At 37.9% G+C, this 21,239-nt stretch overlaps 1 non-coding gene across 1 annotated transcript; it reads right to left on the bottom strand.

The window, feature by feature from the left end:
• Nucleotides 1–20,871: 20,871 nt before the first annotated feature.
• On the bottom strand, nt 20,872–20,978 carry LOC118491884. Its single transcript, XR_004892329.1, has one exon. It is a non-coding gene; the product is annotated as a small nucleolar RNA R71 (small nucleolar RNA).
• Between the last annotated feature and the right edge of the window lie 261 nt (nt 20,979–21,239).

The raw sequence follows: 21,239 nt of genomic DNA on the forward strand, positions 1-21,239 counted from the left end.
AGACTTCGGTGGTAGTTGGAACAAATACCTACCGTTAGTCGAATTCTCGTACAACAACAGCTATCATGCCAGCATACAAATGGCACCATTCGAGGCTTTATACGGAAGAAGATGTCGTTCGCCTATTGTGTGGCACGAGATCGGTCATTCACAATTAACCGGTCCCGAGTTACTACAAGAAACGACTGACAAAATCCTCCAGATTCGAGACAACTTGGCAAAGGCCAAGGATAGACAGAAAAGTTACGCCGATAGAAGACGCAAGCCCCTTGAATTTGACGTTGGCGACTACGTACTCCTAAAGGTATCACCTTGGAAGAGCGTAGTCAGATTCGGCAAGAGAGGGAAACTAGCGCCTCGATATGTTGGACCTTTTAAGATTCTGGAAAGGATCGGAAAAGTATCCTACAAACTCGAACTACCAGAAGAACACAGTAACGTCCACCTGACTTTCCATGTGTCAAACCTCCGAAAATGCCTAGCTGACCATGATCTGATTGTACCACTCGATGATCTTCAGGTCAACGAAATGCTACACTTCGTGGAAAAGCCTGTCGAGATCATGGATCGCCAAACCAAGCAACTCAGACGCTCACGCATCCCTATCGTGAAAGTCCGATGGGAGGGAAAACGGGGCGCGGAGTTCACTTGGGAACTCGAAAGCGACATGAAGGCCAAGTACCCGCAGTTGTTCAAATAAAGATCTGGATCGTCAAATTGGTAATTCACGGTGCTGTGCAGCTTCGGGCCTAATTTCGGGACGAAATTCCCTAAACAAGGGGAGGCTGTAACACACCGTGTTTTCGAATGTTAAAGTCAAAGTCAAGGTCTAAGTCAACTTTGACTTTCTTTGACTATGATTAGTCTATTTTGTGTTTTATTTGTATTATGTGGAGTAAGTGTTATAATCAAGAAAGAATCGAAGTAATCGAATGTTTGATCGACGCGAACCGACTTACGACTGTAAATGGTAGGAAGTAACAATGCGATAAAGTCAATCAATCAGTAATCAAGCTAATCCAATCATCAATCGAACTCGAATCTCGAACTATACGAATTTGGTGTTATACTACTTGTGTGTGTGCCTTATGTGTTACCTGTGCGTGCTTACTTTATGTTTTATGTGGTATTCAATGGAATCAATCGAAACTCGAATCTCAAATCGAATGCAATCGAAATCGAATTACGACGAATGGTAACGTAAGGATAGGGTGAACTATAGATGATTGTATGTTAGATATAGTAGTTGGGACTGAAAGTAATTTGAATAGGAAACTCTATCGTACTCGTATCGTCTTCAATCGAAATCGAAATATCAAAAATCATCGCACCGAACACTCGAACCAGGCTGTTGATCGATCAGGCTGTCAGCCGATCGAACAGCCCAGCCGATCGGACAGACTGTCCGATCGAGCAGGCTATCCGATCGGGATGCCTGGCCGATCGGCCAGCCCTTTCCTCTTTTGGAGCCTATAAATAGGGCTGTCATTATCATTCTTTCCACTTTTGGAAAGCTCTGACCGACCAGCTCGTGCTCCCCCTTCTTTTCTCAGATTTCTTTCGATTCTGGTAAGTTTTCATCCTAAATCTTGTACTTTCTTGATCAAAACATGCTCCTACACCTTTCTATCTTTCAAATCTTGATTTCTAACCGTGAAATCACCAAGATCTAAGCATTCTTGGATGATGTCATCATGGTGTTCTTCAAGAACATCATGTTTTGGTTTCAATCCACCATGAATAGCACGGATCTAACCGATTTCCACATAAACAAGCTACGATCTATCAAAGATCTAAACATTTACATGATGTGAAGGATTGAAAGAAGGAATCCTAACTTTCTTTCAACTCTTTTACACTCAATGCCTTCAAACCGTTAGAAACGGGGCTTGAGTCAACTCACCAATCATTTCAATGGTGGTGTGATTCAAGATCCGGGTTCTATCTATGTGGTTCACCGACTTCGGGTTAAACGTGAAACTACAGTTCCGAACCGTTCACTGGCCGGACTTGGGTGATTCCTGCCCGAGCAGGAGGAACAAGTAAGGACGAAGGTTTCCTGGTTAAGCTCGTTGTCAAACTACCTCGATATAACGTCAAATAATCAGAACAGCCAAGTGTTAGACGAACAGGCCGACCAAGTCAGGATGCTGGCCGAACGGCTAGGCTGTTCGAACGAACAACCCAACCGATTGGACATGCCAGCCGATCGACTAGGCCAGCCGATCAGCTAGCATATGGCCCCACACCCTACAATTTCATGAAGTATGGTATTGAACGAGGCACTGTTCGATCGAACAACCGTTCGTCAACATTACTTCTCGGATCATGAGATACTATGCTTCAACACTTAGTCGATTTTTAATTCATTTGACGTATAGGAATGCCACCCGATCGAGCATGCTGTTCGATCAAGTATGCTGTTCGATTGAGTGACATCCTGCTGAGGATTATTACTGAAGTTCCTAACCGATCGGTTAAGCCGACCGATCGAACGGACCGTTCGATTGATCGACCTGAAAGGTAAGAATACTTCAGTGTTCTCAAATAATACAACGAAAACTTCAAAAGTTCAAATCCTCACACACAAACACATCTCACTCAAAGGAAGAAACAATCCACTCGAACAGTCCAGCCGATCGAGCCTACCGGCCGATCGAACGGACTTTCCGAACGGATTGTCTAGCTGAACGAACAACCCGTTCGATCGACCAGGCTGTTCGACTCACTTACACTCATTTCCATTCTACGTGTTACTCATCGTTATACTGTCGAAATATTCAGGCTAACCCCACTCTCAAGCGCTCCCTTCAATCCATCAATCAACCGCTGTGAGTATACTCGATCCCTTTTTGCTTTTAGCACTTTTGGGTGTTACATACGTTACTTATCAAAATCACTATCGAACACACTACTCAATTATTTGAACGCTAACCAATATGCATGTATTACGTGACTAAATGAATGCTTGTTGATTGTGTTTACACATGGAATGCTGTCTACCTGCCTTAACGACGTAGTACTATAGTTTGGACTCAGCACCCGTTCACACGACGGTTGTTAAGGACACTTACTTGCATGGATTACGGTGGTAATCATGTATTGCGAACCGTCTCAGACGGTCAACCCGCAGTCATTGGTATCGATAGGTCCATGTCGATAATTAACATGCTTCTTTTTCCTCTGTGTACGTGCTGGTTATGCGTAAACTATTTCGAACTCTATATGCTATTATCAAACTTGTATGCTCACCTTTACATTATATGTATTGACTTTATTCTAACGTATGTGACAGGTGTTTAAGATGTTTGCTTGCTAGGAAAGCGAGGCTAGAATAAAGCTCTAGAGGCCCCCAATAAATAGTTGTCTGTCAGGAAAGAGCAACTAGAGCATAGTTGTCTGTAGATCTTGTCAGACTGGGTCTTTAGGAGCATTTGAACAATATTTATTTGTCTTATTTAAATCTGAGTTGTCGGAACAGAATATTTGACTAGTTGTTATCTGTAATAATTTGTTTGTTATTTGGGACACGGTATGGGACGTGTTATTTAAAACTGAATAGTGATGATAATTGTTATGGAAACTTCTGGACAATCTGTTTCGCTCAGTGCCATGCCCCGATGATTCCGCCATCGGTTGGGGTGTGACAATATATATATATATATATATAGAAACGGGTTCAGGAGAGAACAGTGAAAAGTGTGAGAACGGTGAGAACGGATCCTGGCCCAACACGTGGCAGGGGGGCCTAATTGTTATGCGGGGGTACGATTGTCCTTTTATACGTTCCCTCCTTATTCGCGTTATAAATCTCTTTCAAATTAAAACTCCAAAGATTTATTGTTAGTTGTTACCTCCTTTGCAAGCTTTCTCAGATCTATGGCGTTTAACGTGGATTCTGTTCGACAAAGTAAAATTCCTTGGCGTTTTCTATTTTTCGATCCAGCAAATCATGCAACAGATATGGCGTTTTGTTCTTTTATCATTGTTCTATGGTGTTTTTTTGAATTATTATTTTTATAATGTGTTGTATGATTTTCCATAGCGTTATTCAGTTATGCAATTTAATCGCGTTTTAATTGATATTTAATCTATTATTCCTAACTGTAATTGGAGTTTTTGATATTAATTTTAATTGTCGTTTACGTTCTTGTGTATTTGTTATGTTTTTACGATCATTGGCGTTTTTCGTCTATTTGATTAGTTTTGAATTTTATTTAGTAGTATTTGTGAATATCAGTTATTACTATTTTGTTAATTTGTGTAAACATTAGTTTTGTTAATTTTGGCGTTTTCATTATGATGTTATATTTTGTTAATTATTTATGTTGTTAAGTGTTTTTAATTATTCATCTCATGGTTTTTTTATCATGTCGTTTTTAAATTATGTGTTTATTATGTCTTGTTTATTATTCAATTAATGGCGTTTTAATGTATAATGTTATTACGAGACATCACTCTGTTTTCTGATTTTTCTGTTCCTCCCTGTGTTTTCTCAGACGAAGTCTCTTCCTCGAGTCAAAGGCATTGCCCCAAAACTGGATTACCATTTATCATTCCTGACGTCAGTGAAGAATTAAAGCCTAGAAAGGACATGCTATTCTCAAGCCTTGATGATTGTTATTCAATGTATGTTAAGTATGCCAAGGAGTATGGGGTTTCAGTCAGGAAAGGGACTACAAAGACAAACTCTAAAGGTGTGTTACATATTAAGTATTTTTTGTGTACGAGAGCTGGGGTATATAAGGACAAGAAGGTTGATACGTTGGACCCCAATCAAAAGGAGCGAGTAGTGCGATCTAACTTTTCAAAGAGGACTATTGTGGTGCACTGTTATGTGTAGAATTTGAGAATGGATTTTGGAAGGTGTATAAGTTTGTCGAGGAGCACAATCATGAACTTATTGAACGTCCTGATAAGCATTTTCTTCCAACTGAACGACACCTCACTCAGCTCCAGAAGCATGTTATACACAACATGTCTAAGCTGAATTTGGGTCCTGTCAAGGCGTTTAATGTTATGAAGACTTGTTTTGGCGGTTTTGAAGACGTGGGCGCAAGCAAAGTTAAATTTAAGAACTATAAGAGGCAAATTAACTTGTTCATAGGGGAATATGACGCTGACATGGTTGTGAAACATTTGAATGAAAAAAAAAACATCCTCAGCCTAATTTCTCGTATGATTACATCACAGACGAAGACAATCGTTTGAAGGGGCTTTTTTGGTGTAATGATCAAGCCAAACGTAATTACCACGTGTTTGGTGATGTGATTTCGTTTGACACCACGTATCGTTCCAACAAGTAATTTTTTATAATTCAACTTCTTTGTTTTTTGGCGTTTTATTAATTTACATGCATGGTGTTTTTATATTTTACATGCAATGGTGTTTTATTAGCTTACATGCAATAGCATTTTACTAGTTTACATTCAATGGCGTTTTATTATTTTTTCATTTCTCATGGCGTTTTCATATGCAGATACTCTATGGTGTTTGTAACGTTCACTGGTATAGACAATCATCATTGCAATGTTACATTTGGTGCAGCATTTTTGGCGTCGGAAACTGCTGATACGTATATGTCACACCCCTATTTTCCACGTGTCACCGGTGGGCCCGGTGGGGGGTATCGTGACGTAGTTGATATCATCATAGTCAAGCAACACAAATTATAAATGCACAGCGGAAGCAAAAGATAGATTTATTTCAACCAAATAAAATTGTAATATTTAAGTATCACAATGTAGTTGAAACAGATCCACAGGCGGATCAAAATAAAGAGGAAATATTGTTCAACAGATTTTTGACATCTAAGCTTGCGAGACTTCTAGTTGATGCTAGGAGAGGCCAACCTATTACGCGTAGTACCTGCACTTAATCTTTTTGGGAAAATACGTCAGTTTGCACTGGTAAATACAATTTAACTGACTCGTTTTGAAAAGGTTTGAAAATTGATTTGGGAAAATACAAAAGATTTTTATAACTTGGGATAATTATTTGAATATAAACTCGTAAAAGATTTACATGTTTCTTATGCGTCCAATAGCCCGGGTCTACACCGGGTTAAGGATAAATAGACACGCCACTTAATATAATCCCGCAACGGTTCAACCCAAACCGGCGGTTATACCTTAATATTTAATTATGCACAACGGGTGTACGCCTACACCCGTATGCTTAGGTCGTGGCCATTTCGTAAAATGATGCCAAGGATATCCGGGACATGGTCATTAACCCCCCAAAGGCTTTAAGCAACAAAACAATTTAAACAGAACATATAAATGATTTAACCTCTATTGGATCAAAGATTCATTGCCCGACCAAGCGATATTTTATATACCGTACCCCAAGCCCGTATAGGGAAAATAAGTTAAAAGTATTTACCTGAGCAAGTATTGTCACAATAAGTAAGTGCAAATAGCTTTTACTGGATCTCCTATTCTGGAACGAAGGTTTATAATAACCTATTAGAATCCTAACGGGTCTTTAATTTAGCCTAAGCTTAGACCGGTTAGTTATAAAGAAAGAATACGGTTCAATCGCATGGAAGGCGAAGACCGGATTAGAATGTGGTTTTGACCCGACAAGCTTGCATGCTTGTTTAATGTGGGTAACTTAAACACATTCTGGATTTTGAGACAATAATGATATGGTTTGACCCGTTTCGGCTAAAATGTGTAAGCTAGTTACATAAGCCGATCCGAACACGGAAAGTGCGTAACGAGTAACCATATGAATCATATACAAGTTCCCTGAGTTAATACGCACTAAATATGTTGTGATATCAGTAAGATATCTCCTATTATGCCCAAAGTGATTTTAAGCACAAACTATGCCTCATAAGGGCAATTTGGTCATTTAAAAGGGTATAAAAGAGTTTAATTTGTAATCTGGGTTACAGGTCTGATTTATTTAATAAATATACTTAATGTAATAAGTTATAACAGTAGGGTATCATATATATGTGAAATTTATTAATTATAAACATACTATGCACCGTATGGGCATTTTGGTAATTTCACATAAGCCTAAAAGGTCAAAACTGGAAATATGAGTTTAAAACTTTTCTTTACTGTTATAGTATAAAAATTTACTGAATAAATCAGTAGGTATTAAACCTTATATATATAAACTAGTTTTGATACATACTATGTCGTAAAAATGCCTAAAAAGGCGATTTGGAGCCATTTCCGGGTTTTTAAAGAAAAGCTGATATTTTTAGTGTTCCAGAAGGCTCAAAATAATTTATTTATCATTAAAAAATCAGTAGAAAAAGGTTTGAGGTCAAAAGGTGTAACACCCCAAAATTCGAATTATTAAATTCGTTACCATGTTAGTAAAATGAGATACAATAACTAAGTTAATAAACCTAGTTAAATGCCTATTAGATAAGCTAAGGGATGAAACTTGTAACAATTATGATGGAATGTATACTAGAGGGACCAAAAACGTTAAGTGGGAAACTTGATTTTATAAAACAGAATTAAAACACCACACACACACATAGTGTGCGTGTGTGTGTCGATGATCAGGAAGGGAAAAGAGGGTCAAAACCCTAGTTTCTTCAAAATCTTCAAATTGAAGGGCAAGATGAAGCTTTAACTCATAACCGAGCATAGATTAATGATCACCTTCACAAGGGGATCGCAAGGTATGTCTTAAAAGTTAGATTGGTGATTATGCACGAAGTGGGTTATGTTGTAAATCGCAAATTTGTGTGAAATTAAGCATGAGTATGTGTTAGATTCATCATTTGGAACATGGATTATGCAAGGTTTAGGTTAATTTGATGTTTAAGGGTGAAACCCGTTTGTTATGGTGAAGATGATGACATGGGTAAATCATCTATGTTTAAATTCTTGCTTAAAATTGATGTATTTTGATTTGTAAGATGGATTTTTAGGAGAGGAATTGAAAGAAATGTGATACTAGTATGTTTGATGTTTATGCATGTATGATTCATGTTGATTAGAAGGAAGAAATTGATGAATTATGTATGAGATTAGAAGGATATGCATGAACTAGTTGTACACTATGCTTACAAGGTAGTACACATATCAAAAGTATGATGAAATTATGAAGAACTTAAGATTAGATCACTTGTAAGTGATTAATAAGTAGTTATGAAGTGGGTTTTAGATGATGTAATGTAAATTGATGATTTACTTATGTTAACAATGTTTGGAATCATACATGTGTGTGAGTGTTTAAAGAAATTGGATAAGAAATGGTGAATTATTGTTAGATGAAGTGAACAAAATGTGATGATAATATGTATGATGTTTAATTTTAAATACCACATGTTGATTAGTAGAAGGATTTGATGAACTATGTATGAATTTAGAAGATTGTGCATGAATTAGTTGTACGTTATGCATAAAAGATGGTACGCACCCCAATCGTATGATAAAATGTATGTATTGTCGTCCGTATAGTCGATTATGATGTTACGGGTATATAATGATAAGTCGAAAGTTAAACTAAATGAACCGTTGACTTCTAAAAGTCAACCGTGTATAAGAAGGATGGTTAGACGAGTTGTCATAATTGTAAGATTAAGGTAAGTTATATGGAGCGTGTTTGACGAATGTGTGTTTAATGCGATGACATGATGGTCTACATGAGTTTGAAATGATATGAATTTGGTCACATGTATTATGCTTGCTAGAAGTAACTAATGAAAGTCAAATAGGAATTATGCGATCGATATGATCGTTAACATGTACAATTATGTATGCTAATAAGAATGTGATTTCGATGACATGGAAGTATAGGAATCATGTCGAGACGGAATCAAGCACGGAAGGCTAACGGGTCAAGAAGTGGCGAAGAAACAAATATGAATACGGATGCACGAGGTAAGTGATTTCCGTAATCACTTTTAGTTGTTTATGTAAAGTTATTTGCAACTTAATTAAGTATGATAATTGAGGTCAAATAGGAATGAGTTGTATGAAATTGACGAAGTATTAAACGGATCTTAGCTTTGATCCGAACAAGGTATGTGCGTTAGAGTTGTAGTTAAGTGGTAGGAGTGGTTAAATATGCAAGGAAGTCCTTGGTTGTAAAGGATGGGGCAATGTTGACAAAAACGCCCTTGATAGGTATATCGGGTAAACAACCTTAAATGTCTATTGGAAACAAGCTAATTGATTAGGGTAATGTTTTGGTCAAGTATGAAAGCGAAATATAGGGTTTTGTATGTCAAGTCCACTTAAAGCGCAAATACCCATAACGGGTCAAAAATAAGCTTTTGAGTGAAAATGGGTTAAAAGGATGCAAGACGTCCGAGAACTTAATCTTTTATGATAAGCGCCAATGAAATTATTAAAGTTCATATGAGATTGAGGTCAAATAAATAGATTATGTTGATAAATGCACGAACGGGTCGAATCATTAGAAAATGATAATATGTCGAATGCATGTAAGATAAGAATTTCCTTAATCCGGAGGTAAGATTTTAAGTTCATATGATAGAATGTGAATTTACAAGCATGTAGGAAGAAACGTGAGGTCAAACGGGTAAACGGTTCAAAAGTTACGCGCGTTTTAGTGCGTTCGGACGACGAAACGAATCTGCAGAAAACAACAAAAACTAGAGGGCGTCGCCGACGGGTAGGGGGCCGTCGCCGACGGGCAAGGGAAAATCAGTTTTTGTGCTGACGGGTTAATTACCTGTCTACGGGTTTTTAGGCTACGGGTAAATGCAAGGCCCGTCGCCGACGGCCCTAGGGGCGTCGGCGACGGCCTCCCCAAGTCTCAAAAGCTAAATTCTTGTTATTTAAGTTGATTTATGTGTCGTAGGCTTCGGTTTGTTATCCGTGAACTACGACGGACTTTCCAAACATGATTTTTTTTACGGTTCCTTAGATGTTTATGGGCTTTAAACCTAAGTCTAAGACCCTTGTAAATATTGTATGTAAAGATGTAGGAAAGGTATGTACGTATGTGGTTGTGCACGTATGTATGTGTAAAGACATGTATGAGTGTATGCACGTATGTAAGGTCGTAAGAAAGGTATGTATGTATGTAGAGGAGTATGTATGCATGTAAGATGGTACGTGGGCATGATTTAAATACGTAGAGTTTTAACGTTACTAATTATGCATTTGAGGTTGGTATGTAATGCAGGAACGAGAATGTCGGATTCTTACGAAATTTAAGCTCTACCTGAAATAAGAGGATGAGTAAGGATAGTTGGATGAACTAATGTTAAATTGTCGAACGTTATTCAATATTTAATTATATGAGATTAATGTTATATGATGTTGTCGTTGACTAATGACTAAGTTGTATGTGATGCCCACAGGTGCCACACGGACTTCTTCTGCTACTTAGAAAGTGAAGCGGACGTAGATCGAGTGAAGAGCAAGGATTGCACGGATAGATCGGTCATATAATTGAAGTGTATAACGTCTAGAAATGTAAATTTTAGTATAAATGTTGTGAATTCTTTTATAGAACGTTTAACATTTTTAGCATTTGGAACCTTCGCGAAAGTAATGTCGTTAATAAGGAAAGAAATTTTAAAGCCCTTTTCCGCTGCGTCATTTTTAAGGTAAAACGTGTTAGGGCGTAACAAGTTGGTATCAGAGCCCTGGTTTGAGAGAATCAAGTAGAAGGAGGTAAATACTTGAACTCAAACCGGTGTGCTCTTGTGACCAGAACCCGTGCAATCCAAGACTCGATCAAGGCCTAAAGGCAAAAGCAAATGTAAGTATGTATTAGATTATGTAATTGAAGGAAATTAATAGTATGTTATGTGAAGGGTAAGCGCAATTGTTTGGAAGGGATGATCCGTGGATGCGGTCTAGGGCCGACATCAAGGCAAGTAATAAGGCGAATTGACCCCAGGTACGTAAACCTAACGTGTGGGCATATGAAATGGTATAATTAAGCAAGTGAAAGAAAATTTTTAGCAAAATATAATAACGACATGATAAATAAGTTTTGAAAAGGTTACACGAGCCGAAACTAAATTCTTCGGACATAAGGTGGCAATTACGCGAAGGCACGAAACTAGTACGTGGAATGTGTACCTGGCCAGTACACAAGAAACGTATAACGTTCGTGAGACCGTGATAATTATTACAGGTATGTCCGATAGAGTTTGGTAGCAGCTAGGCGTGTGGGTGAAATGGGTAGTAGGACTCTCGGGGGATTGAGAGTACCTTGTAGGAATGAAAGATGTGAATGCAATGTTTAAATCCGCGAGACGGATTCAAGGAATGAAAGATGTGAATGCAATGCTTGAATCCGCGAGACGGATTCAAGGAATGAAATATGCGAATGCAATGCTTGAGTCCGCGAGACGGATTCAAGGAATGAAAGATACGAATGATGCAAATCCCTTGCGGATTTGGTTATGATAGCGAATGCTATAATAAGCCATGCAAGTCGACCGGTTCAAGTCGGACAAGTCGAGTAAGGGTAAGGTGCCATCCGCTTAGAACGGGTGGTCGTGAATGCAATAACGAATGTATGAAGTTCAATCCGTTATACGGATAGAACGAAAGATTTATGTTGAAAGCAATTAACCCGATGTGACCGGGTCGTAAGCGGTATGCTTGAATCTCATTATGAGAGTATATGCCATTACCCCTTTAATTGGGTAATCGAATGTGTAAAGGAAATGAAAGTATATGAGCAAATGGAACTAAAATGTTAAGTATTGTAAGCTAAATAAGTATTATGACTAACTTTTAAAACGGGAAGGCAAGTGTTTGCAAGAAAACACTGGAACAGTGAAGCGATGAGATCGTAAGCAAGTCTGAATTGAAAAGGAGTACAAACATGTACTTCGATACGTATGTATATATAAATAATAAGAATGATATATTAAGAAATGGCCATGTATTGACCCGTTATGAATAGGTCTAACACACTAATGTCTTAAGAAGGAATTGAGAAAGTATTGATATATAAATGAGGTGATGTGATAAACAACATGTCTGAATGAGATCGAATGAAATGTGTAAATCCCAAATTTTATAATGAGATTGGCAGTAATCATGATGCAATAAAGCTAACTAGGACGGTGAAAGAATGCTCATGAATGGAAGCTCATGTTACCAGATGGACAAGATCAACCCTGCTAAGATACGGGATCGTGAAGGAGCAAGTCAACTCGGGTTGTTAAAGGTTGGCTCGTGCCAAATTAGCGAGGTTAGTAACTGGTTTAACTTGTGGATGTTAAATAGAAAGTTACATATTGAATAATACTTCTATGCGAACTAGTGGTATTGAAATTGAAAGCTCGTAACTGTGGAAATTCTGATAGAATATAAGAGACGGCAAGAATCAATAAGAAATGCTAACCTTGATGCTCGGCTTGTTGGCCATGTTCAATTGAACAAGACATTGTAGAAAAGATACGCATGACATAAGTAACAATAGTAAGCATGGAAATAATGCTTAGTCTTCATGTTAAGTACAGATAAGTAGGTGTAAGAAGGTTGATTCTGGTTGTAATAATAAGCCTTTGAATGATTGCAGTAGGCGTATGATAATATATCGACCCTTCCTATGAGCTTAAAGCTAATCAGAGGTAATGATAGTAATGGAATGTTTAGGATAGCTCATAGTGAACAAAATAAAAGATAGCATATGATGTATGAGTACTATGAAATAAATTGATTTATTTTGATTAGTAGATGTATGAATGTAATATGGTTAAATAGGAAGCTAGAAACCAGTTGTGACCTTAGGTCTTTACGAGTAATAATTGTATACATTTGGAATAAGTTCAATGAATGAAATGCTAGTGATAGTATGTACTAGAAACTAGCAATATAAAGTAAAAGACACTAATAAGAGCTCTGGACCAGACCCTGACCTCGTGTGATTATGAAAGTAAATTACTAATTTAAGAAGATAAGGACAATGCGTACGATCATAATTATTCATGATTAAGATTTTTGCAAAGACCCCGAATGACTTACGTTGTAATGTGCCCATTGAATGAGTACAATAGAAGGGTAAGAGTAAGAACGAGAAAGGTTTCGGGGACGAAACCTTCTTTAAGGGGGGTAGACTTGTAACACCCCAAAATTCGAATTATTAAATTCGTTACCATGTTAGTAAAATGAGATACAATAACTAAGTTAATAAACCTAGTTAAATGCCTATTAGATAAGCTAAGGGATGAAACTTGTAACAATTATGATGGAATGTATACTAGAGGGACCAAAAACGTTAAGTGGGAAACTTGATTTTATAAAACAGAATTAAAACACCACACACACACATAGTGTGCGTGTGTGTGTCGATGATCAGGAAGGGAAAAGAGGGTCAAAACCCTAGTTTCTTCAAAATCTTCAAATTGAAGGGCAAGATGAAGCTTTAACTCATAACCGAGCATAGATTAATGATCACCTTCACAAGGGGATCGCAAGGTATGTCTTAAAAGTTAGATTGGTGATTATGCACGAAGTGGGTTATGTTGTAAATCGCAAATTTGTGTGAAATTGAGCATGAGTATGTGTTAGATTCATCATTTGGAACATGGATTATGCAAGGTTTAGGTTAATTTGATGTTTAAGGGTGAAACCCGTTTGTTATGGTGAAGATGATGACATGGGTAAATCATCTATGTTTAAATTCTTGCTTAAAATTGATGTATTTTGATTTGTAAGATGGATTTTTAGGAGAGGAATTGAAAGAAATGTGATACTAGTATGTTTGATGTTTATGCATGTATGATTCATGTTGATTAGAAGGAAGAAATTGATGAATTATGTATGAGATTAGAAGGATATGCATGAACTAGTTGTACACTATGCTTACAAGGTAGTACACATATCAAAAGTATGATGAAATTATGAAGAACTTAAGATTAGATCACTTGTAAGTGATTAATAAGTAGTTATGAAGTGGGTTTTAGATGATGTAATGTAAATTGATGATTTACTTATGTTAACAATGTTTGGAATCATACATGTGTGTGAGTGTTTAAAGAAATTGGATAAGAAATGGTGAATTATTGTTAGATGAAGTGAACAAAATGTGATGATAATATGTATGATGTTTAATTTTAAATACCACATGTTGATTAGTAGAAGGATTTGATGAACTATGTATGAATTTAGAAGATTGTGCATGAATTAGTTGTACGTTATGCATAAAAGATGGTACGCACCCCAATCGTATGATAAAATGTATGTATTGTCGTCCGTATAGTCGATTATGATGTTACGGGTATATAATGATAAGTCGAAAGTTAAACTAAATGAACCGTTGACTTCTAAAAGTCAACCGTGTATAAGAAGGATGGTTAGACGAGTTGTCATAATTGTAAGATTAAGGTAAGTTATATGGAGCGTGTTTGACGAATGTGTGTTTAATGCGATGACATGATGGTCTACATGAGTTTGAAATGATATGAATTTGGTCACATGTATTATGCTTGCTAGAAGTAACTAATGAAAGTCAAATAGGAATTATGCAATCGATATGATCGTTAACATGTACAATTATGTATGCTAATAAGAATGTGATTTCGATGACATGGAAGTATAGGAATCATGTCGAGACGGAATCAAGCACGGAAGGCTAACGGGTCAAGAAGTGGCGAAGAAACAAATATGAATACGGATGCACGAGGTAAGTGATTTCCGTAATCACTTTTAGTTGTTTATGTAAAGTTATTTGCAACTTAATTAAGTATGATAATTGAGGTCAAATAGGAATGAGTTGTATGAAATTGACGAAGTATTAAACGGATCTTAGCTTTGATCCGAACAAGGTATGTGCGTTAGAGTTGTAGTTAAGTGGTAGGAGTGGTTAAATATGCAAGGAAGTCCTTGGTTGTAAAGGATGGAGCAATGTTGACAAAAACGCCCTTGATAGGTATATCGGGTAAACAACCTTAAATGTCTATTGGAAACAAGCTAATTGATTAGGGTAATGTTTTGGTCAAGTATGAAAGCGAAATATAGGGTTTTGTATGTCAAGTCCACTTAAAGCGCAAATACCCATAACGGGTCAAAAATAAGCTTTTGAGTGAAAATGGGTTAAAAGGATGCAAGACGTCCGAGAACTTAATCTTTTATGATAAGCGCCAATGAAATTATTAAAGTTCATATGAGATTGAGGTCAAATAAATAGATTATGTTGATAAATGCACGAACGGGTCGAATCATTAGAAAATGATAATATGTCGAATGTATGTAAGATAAGAATTTCCTTAATCCGGAGGTAAGATTTTAAGTTCATATGATAGAATGTGAATTTACAAGCATGTAGGAAGAAACAGGAGGTCAAACGGGTAAACGGTTCAAAAGTTACGCGCGTTTTAGTGCGTTCGGACGACGAAACGAATCTGCAGAAAACAGCAAAAACTAGAGGGCGTCGCCGACGGGTAGGGGGCCGTCGCCGACGGGCAAGGGAAAATCAGTTTTTGTGCTGACGGGTTAATTACCTGTCTACGGGTTTTTAGGCTACGGGTAAATGCAAGGCCCGTCGCCGACGGCCCTAGGGGCGTCGGCGACGGCCTCCCCAAGTCTCAAAAGCTAAATTCTTGTTATTTAAGTTGATTTATGTGTCGTAGGCTTCGGTTTGTTATCCGTGAACTACGACGGACTTTCCAAACATGATTTTTTTTACGGTTCCTTAGATGTTTATGGGCTTTAAACCTAAGTCTAAGACCCTTGTAAATATTGTATGTAAAGATGTAGGAAAGGTATGTACGTATGTGGTTGTGCACGTATGTATGTGTAAAGACATGTATGAGTGTATGCACGTATGTAAGGTCGTAAGAAAGGTATGTATGTATGTAGAGGAGTATGTATGCATGTAAGATGGTACGTGGGCATGATTTAAATACGTAGAGTTTTAACGTTACTAATTATGCATTTGAGGTTGGTATGTAATGCAGGAACGAGAATGTCGGATTCTTACGAAATTTAAGCTCTACCTGAAATAAGAGGATGAGTAAGGATAGTTGGATGAACTAATGTTAAATTGTCGAACGTTATTCAATATTTAATTATATGAGATTAATGTTATATGATGTTGTCGTTGACTAATGACTAAGTTGTATGTGATGCCCACAGGTGCCACACGGACTTCTTCTGCTACTTAGAAAGTGAAGCGGACGTAGATCAAGTCAAGAGCAAGGATTGCACAGATAGATCGGTCATATAATTGAAGTGTATAACGTCTAGAAATGTAAATTTTAGTATAAATGTTGTGAATTCTTTTATAGAACGTTTAACATTTTTAGCATTTGGAACCTTCGCGAAAGTAATGTCGTTAATAAGGAAAGAAATTTTAAAGCCCTTTTCCGCTGCGTCATTTTTAAGGTAAAACGTGTTAGGGCGTAACAAAAGGATTTATAAAACTCATTTTATAGCCCAAAAGGGCAAAACCGACAATAACCGAATTAAGCTTAAAACTCTAAGTTATGCTCAGCCCAAAAAAATAAATAAAAATCTCCAAAAATCCCAAATTATTATTTTATATCAGTGGGTAAAAGGTTTGATATTAAAAATTGGGTTTAGATAGGCTATATGCTAATTACGCTAATTAATTACTAAGAATGCTTCTAATTACGCTAATGAGCATAACTCTTAACCTAGACTTCAAACTGACGTTAAATTTTGGGTGCAAGCTTATAAATCAGTAATTAAGGCGTCTACCCTTTTACATTTTCAAAAATCACATTTTAAGGTCATTTGGGCATAATGGTCAACATATAAGCGATTAACGGAAACATGCATGTGAATCGGATGTCTAATGAACCAAGTTGTATAATCACAGAGGGTTATACTAACATGTAAATAGGTCCAAAAGAAGCTCTAAGGCAATCCTAAACTTGGCTTAAACGGGTCAGAACTGAAAGTCAAAGCATAAGTCAAACTACGCGACTTTCGGCTCCAAACCGAGCCTAAACTGAAAATTGACGGGGTGAACATGTTTAGACATGTTCTTACATTATTTACCAAGTTATATTAATGATAAAACAGGTTGCATAGATCCTACATTGCTAATTATGCATTAATTTGAAAATAAGCGTTCTGTTGACTTTTTAAAGTAAGACTTGACCCGTCAATTGACATAGTTAGAGTGGGAATCTGAGAATACCCTTTTAAGGGTTTATTACCCACATAATTATCTACTTATAGGTATTTTTAATTCGAGATTTGACTGAGTAAATTATGAGTAATCTCGAAGTCAAATCTTAATTACGACGGTTTGACTTTTAGCTAATTAACCAAGCTAAACTGAATTAGGAAGGGTTAAGAATGCTTACAAGAGTCCTAATTACGACTAGAGACCACTAGGAAGCTTGCTTGATGACCAGAGAGCTCCAGGAAAGAAGTTTGTGAAAGTTTCCAAGTGCAAGTGAGAATTGTTACTACAAGTGGGTTCTTTATATAGTGATTTTGATCTCACAAGATGATGCCAAGGAAGTCTACAGGTGTTATGAGATGGGTTATGAGATGGTTACAGGTGCCCCCTATGCATGAAAAACCATTGGGGCAGTCCCTGGTATGCAAAACAACCATTTTGAGTCGGTTTAACAGCTTTAACAGGCAGCTGGAAGTCTTTTGTTCGCTGCAGACATCCACGCGGCCCGCGTAAGGTCCCTTAAGGGTCTTACGCGGCCGGTATGAGCCCCCGGTTCAAGTTACAAGTTTGGCAGACTTTGCATTTTAGTCCCTGGTCCTTTCTAACGTGGTTTTAAGTGTTTATCTTGCACTTTTGGCCCTCTAACCTTACTTTTAAGGGTCTTAGGACTTATACAAACTTGGTTAAGTCCTTGTTTAACCTTGTGGTCATCCATAAGGCCTTAGAATTCAACGTTGACGCTTTCAACCCCTCGCATACGAATTTTATCATAACTTTCTCATACGTTAACAAAACTTTATGAAATTTTTATCACACACTCTAGTGAGCATAATTTACAGTTACAAAGCTTCGGGTTTGCTAAAAGGTCACTCAGAGGTATACTTTAAACATGTTGACACATTTAACCCCTGTAGTTTGTAATCTCTCACTTTCTTTCATATTTAGCTCCGTATGATCCATGATTTATTCGTTTGAAGGTATAAGCATCTTGTAGGGTTATTTTAAAATATATATATCCATTATTGACACTTCGGATCCTTATATTCACATAGTTTCCTTGTTTGTCAACTTTTAGCCCCTCTAAAGTACTCTTTCACACTTTCAAAGCTTACGACACGTGTCAATACATTATTGGACATGAATTTTCGAGGTGTTACATCCTCACCCCCTTAAAAGAAATCTCAACCTCGAGATTTGCTAGAACAATTGAGGGTACTTGATGTGTGTAAAATGCAACATATAAATTACATCAAATGAGGCATAAAACTAACCCTTTTTAAGTACTAATGTTGGAAAAAGAGTGTTTTTGTCTTCCTTTTGTATTTTCAAGATTAAATGAGCTCAAATTCACAAAAGAAGCAAAAAGACAGCTAAATCTAACATAAATACAAGAAAAGGAACATAAGTGGATTGCCCGACCCTTCAACAGCATCCTCCCAAGCAAAATAGAGAAGGCAGAAGACTGAACACGCCCCGTGCTCAGCCAGCACGGGGCCGTGCCCAAGAAGCAGCAGAAAAGACAAACCTATAGAAGCTTCTATTGCCCACCACGGGGCCGTGCCCAGTGAACACGGGGGCGTGGCGAAAGTACAGCAGGCGCATTAATTGTAATTGCGAATTACAATTAATGAAGAGAGAGAGTGTCAGACAGGCACAGGGCCGTGTCCAGCGGACACGGGGCCTTGCCCAGCCTTCTGTTTAGCCTATAAATAGGAGTGCTTGGTTTCATTGCAACTCATCCCTTGGCACACCACCTCTCTCACACTTTATCCACCACCCACCACCATCACAACACCATCATCCACCACCATCATCCATTGTCCATCATAGAGTGTGTGAGTCGTCTCGGGATCCAAGATTGATCGTAAGAGTTCTTGACAATCAAGGCCATGTTTGCCTAAGTCTCTTACATCACTTGGTGAAGACAAGTGTTTGGTATAATACTTTTTATTTTTAATCTTTTGCACTTTTTATTTGGTTTTGTATTAATGACTTTAATAACTAGTTGCTTATGTTGAAGGTGATCTTTCCTTATCGTTTGTCCGTGGTGTCTTGGCATTATTTTACTGTCTATATAAAATAAAAGATTTTCACCATTCATATCTCCACGGTCTATATGGAGGTATGTTGGCTACCTGGTCGGGGGTTAAGGGAACGGTTTGGTAAGGGTCTTGCCCTTGTTCAGGGTTTAGAGGTCCTGCAAGGGACCTGGGTCAATTTTAGTAGGATCTCCTTCAATGCCCATAGGTATTGGATGGCGGGGATCCAAACTCTTTGACCCCCTCATAAGTTAACTACTATTAATACTATAACCCGGCTATTTAGGACTGTATCCCTGCTGACTCAGACTACTTAGTCGAGGGTAACGTCACCCCCAAAAGAGGGGCCTACCATAATTTGCATTAATAACTTAATTCATTATCTTTCAATAATCCGACCCTTTAGGATTGTATCCTTGCTGACTCAAACTACTGGGTTGAGGGTAACGTCGCCTTCAAAAGAGGGGCCTACTACAATAACTAAGATAATCTCTTAAACAAGTGCAAAAGTGCGAAAATAATCAAAGGTTATACTAATACACGAGTCGGATCCAAGTGATTCATCTTGTCTATCTGTTTTTATTTTTATTTTATTTTCAGCATTTAGTTAGTTTTTATTTTCTTAGTTTAAAAACCTTTTCTAACATTTTGATTTGGTTAGACGTTGAGGGTAAACCGGTACTAAAAGCTCTTGTGTCCTTGGACGACCTCGGTATCTTACCAACACTATACTACGTCAACGATGGGTGCACTTGCCCATATGTGTGTTTAGTGTTAGTAAATATCGTGTTTTATAAATTTAAAACTTGGCTAAAAGTGTAAAAAGGGCTTTAAATATACATCTAAAACATATCGCACTTACGCACATCAAGTTTTTGGCGCCGTTGTCGGGGACACAAGGATTTTAAGAAAGTTAGAATCAACGGCCTAATCATATTTCTATTTTTCTTTTTTATTTTTTTAGGATTTTTTTAGTTTTTCAGCTTCTGCAGAGCTCAGCACAGGGCGTGCCTGGTCAGACACAGGCCGTGCCCAGCGTTGTTACTGGCAGTTTTTAGTTTTCCAAGTTACAGAAGGCTGACCACGGGGCCGTGTCGGTGCAACACGGGGCCGTGTCCAACTCTCCAGTAACTGGGATCTGGAAAACAATCACTGTAACTCCGACCACGGGCCGTGTTTACTGAGCACGGGGCCGTGGTGAACCTTCTGACCAGCATTCTTTTTGTTTTTATTGCAGGACTTGGAACCAGACGCCACCCCTACGTAGTGTATGAGCTCTAGTTCTAATAAGGACATAAAAGAACCTCTAGAAGAACCCGAACGCTTTCTCAGAAAAAGACTAAAAGCCAAAAACCAAGAGAAGGTTTCAGGAAATCCACTTCCAATGGCGGATCAACGTACTCTCATGGATTATATACGACCCACCGTAGGTAACCTCGGTGCCGCTATCAATGCACCGAATGTTGAAGCCAATAACTTCGAACTTCGGCCGCATTTGATACAAATGCTCCAAAACTCCGCAACCTTCCATGGGCTTGCGGACGAGGATCCCCATCTACATATTACTAATTTCCTAGAAATATGTGATACCTTTCGGATCAGTGGAGCATCAAATGACGCCATCCGCCTTCGAATGTTTCCTTTCTCACTAAAAGACCGAGCAAAAGCTTGGCTTAACGCCCTCCCAGCTGGATCGGTAAACACCTGGGATGAACTAGCCCAAAAATTTCTATATAAGTATTTCCCTCCCGCTAAAACGGCTAAATTAATGACTGAAATTAATACATATTCACAAGAGGACGGGGAATCCTTATATGAAACTTGGGAAAGGTTCAAGGAGCTATTGCGAAAGTGTCCACATCACGGCCTTGCGATATGGCAACAAGTATCCACTTTCTATAATGGGTTGTTGCCACACACAAGGCAGACACTTGACTCTAGCTCCGGGGGACTTTTAGGTAATCGCCGCCCGCATGAAATATATAACCAAATTGAGGAAATTGCTCAAACCAATTTCCAGTGGCACACTCCCCGAGGCAATAAATCTATTGCCCCGGGCGCCCATAAGGTTGATGAAAACACTTCTTTACAAGCCCAAATCGAGGCCCTTTCTTCAAAAATAAAAAAATT

This window comes from Helianthus annuus, chromosome 4 (assembly GCF_002127325.2).
Source record: "Helianthus annuus cultivar XRQ/B chromosome 4, HanXRQr2.0-SUNRISE, whole genome shotgun sequence".
Taxonomy (NCBI): domain Eukaryota; kingdom Viridiplantae; phylum Streptophyta; class Magnoliopsida; order Asterales; family Asteraceae; genus Helianthus; species Helianthus annuus.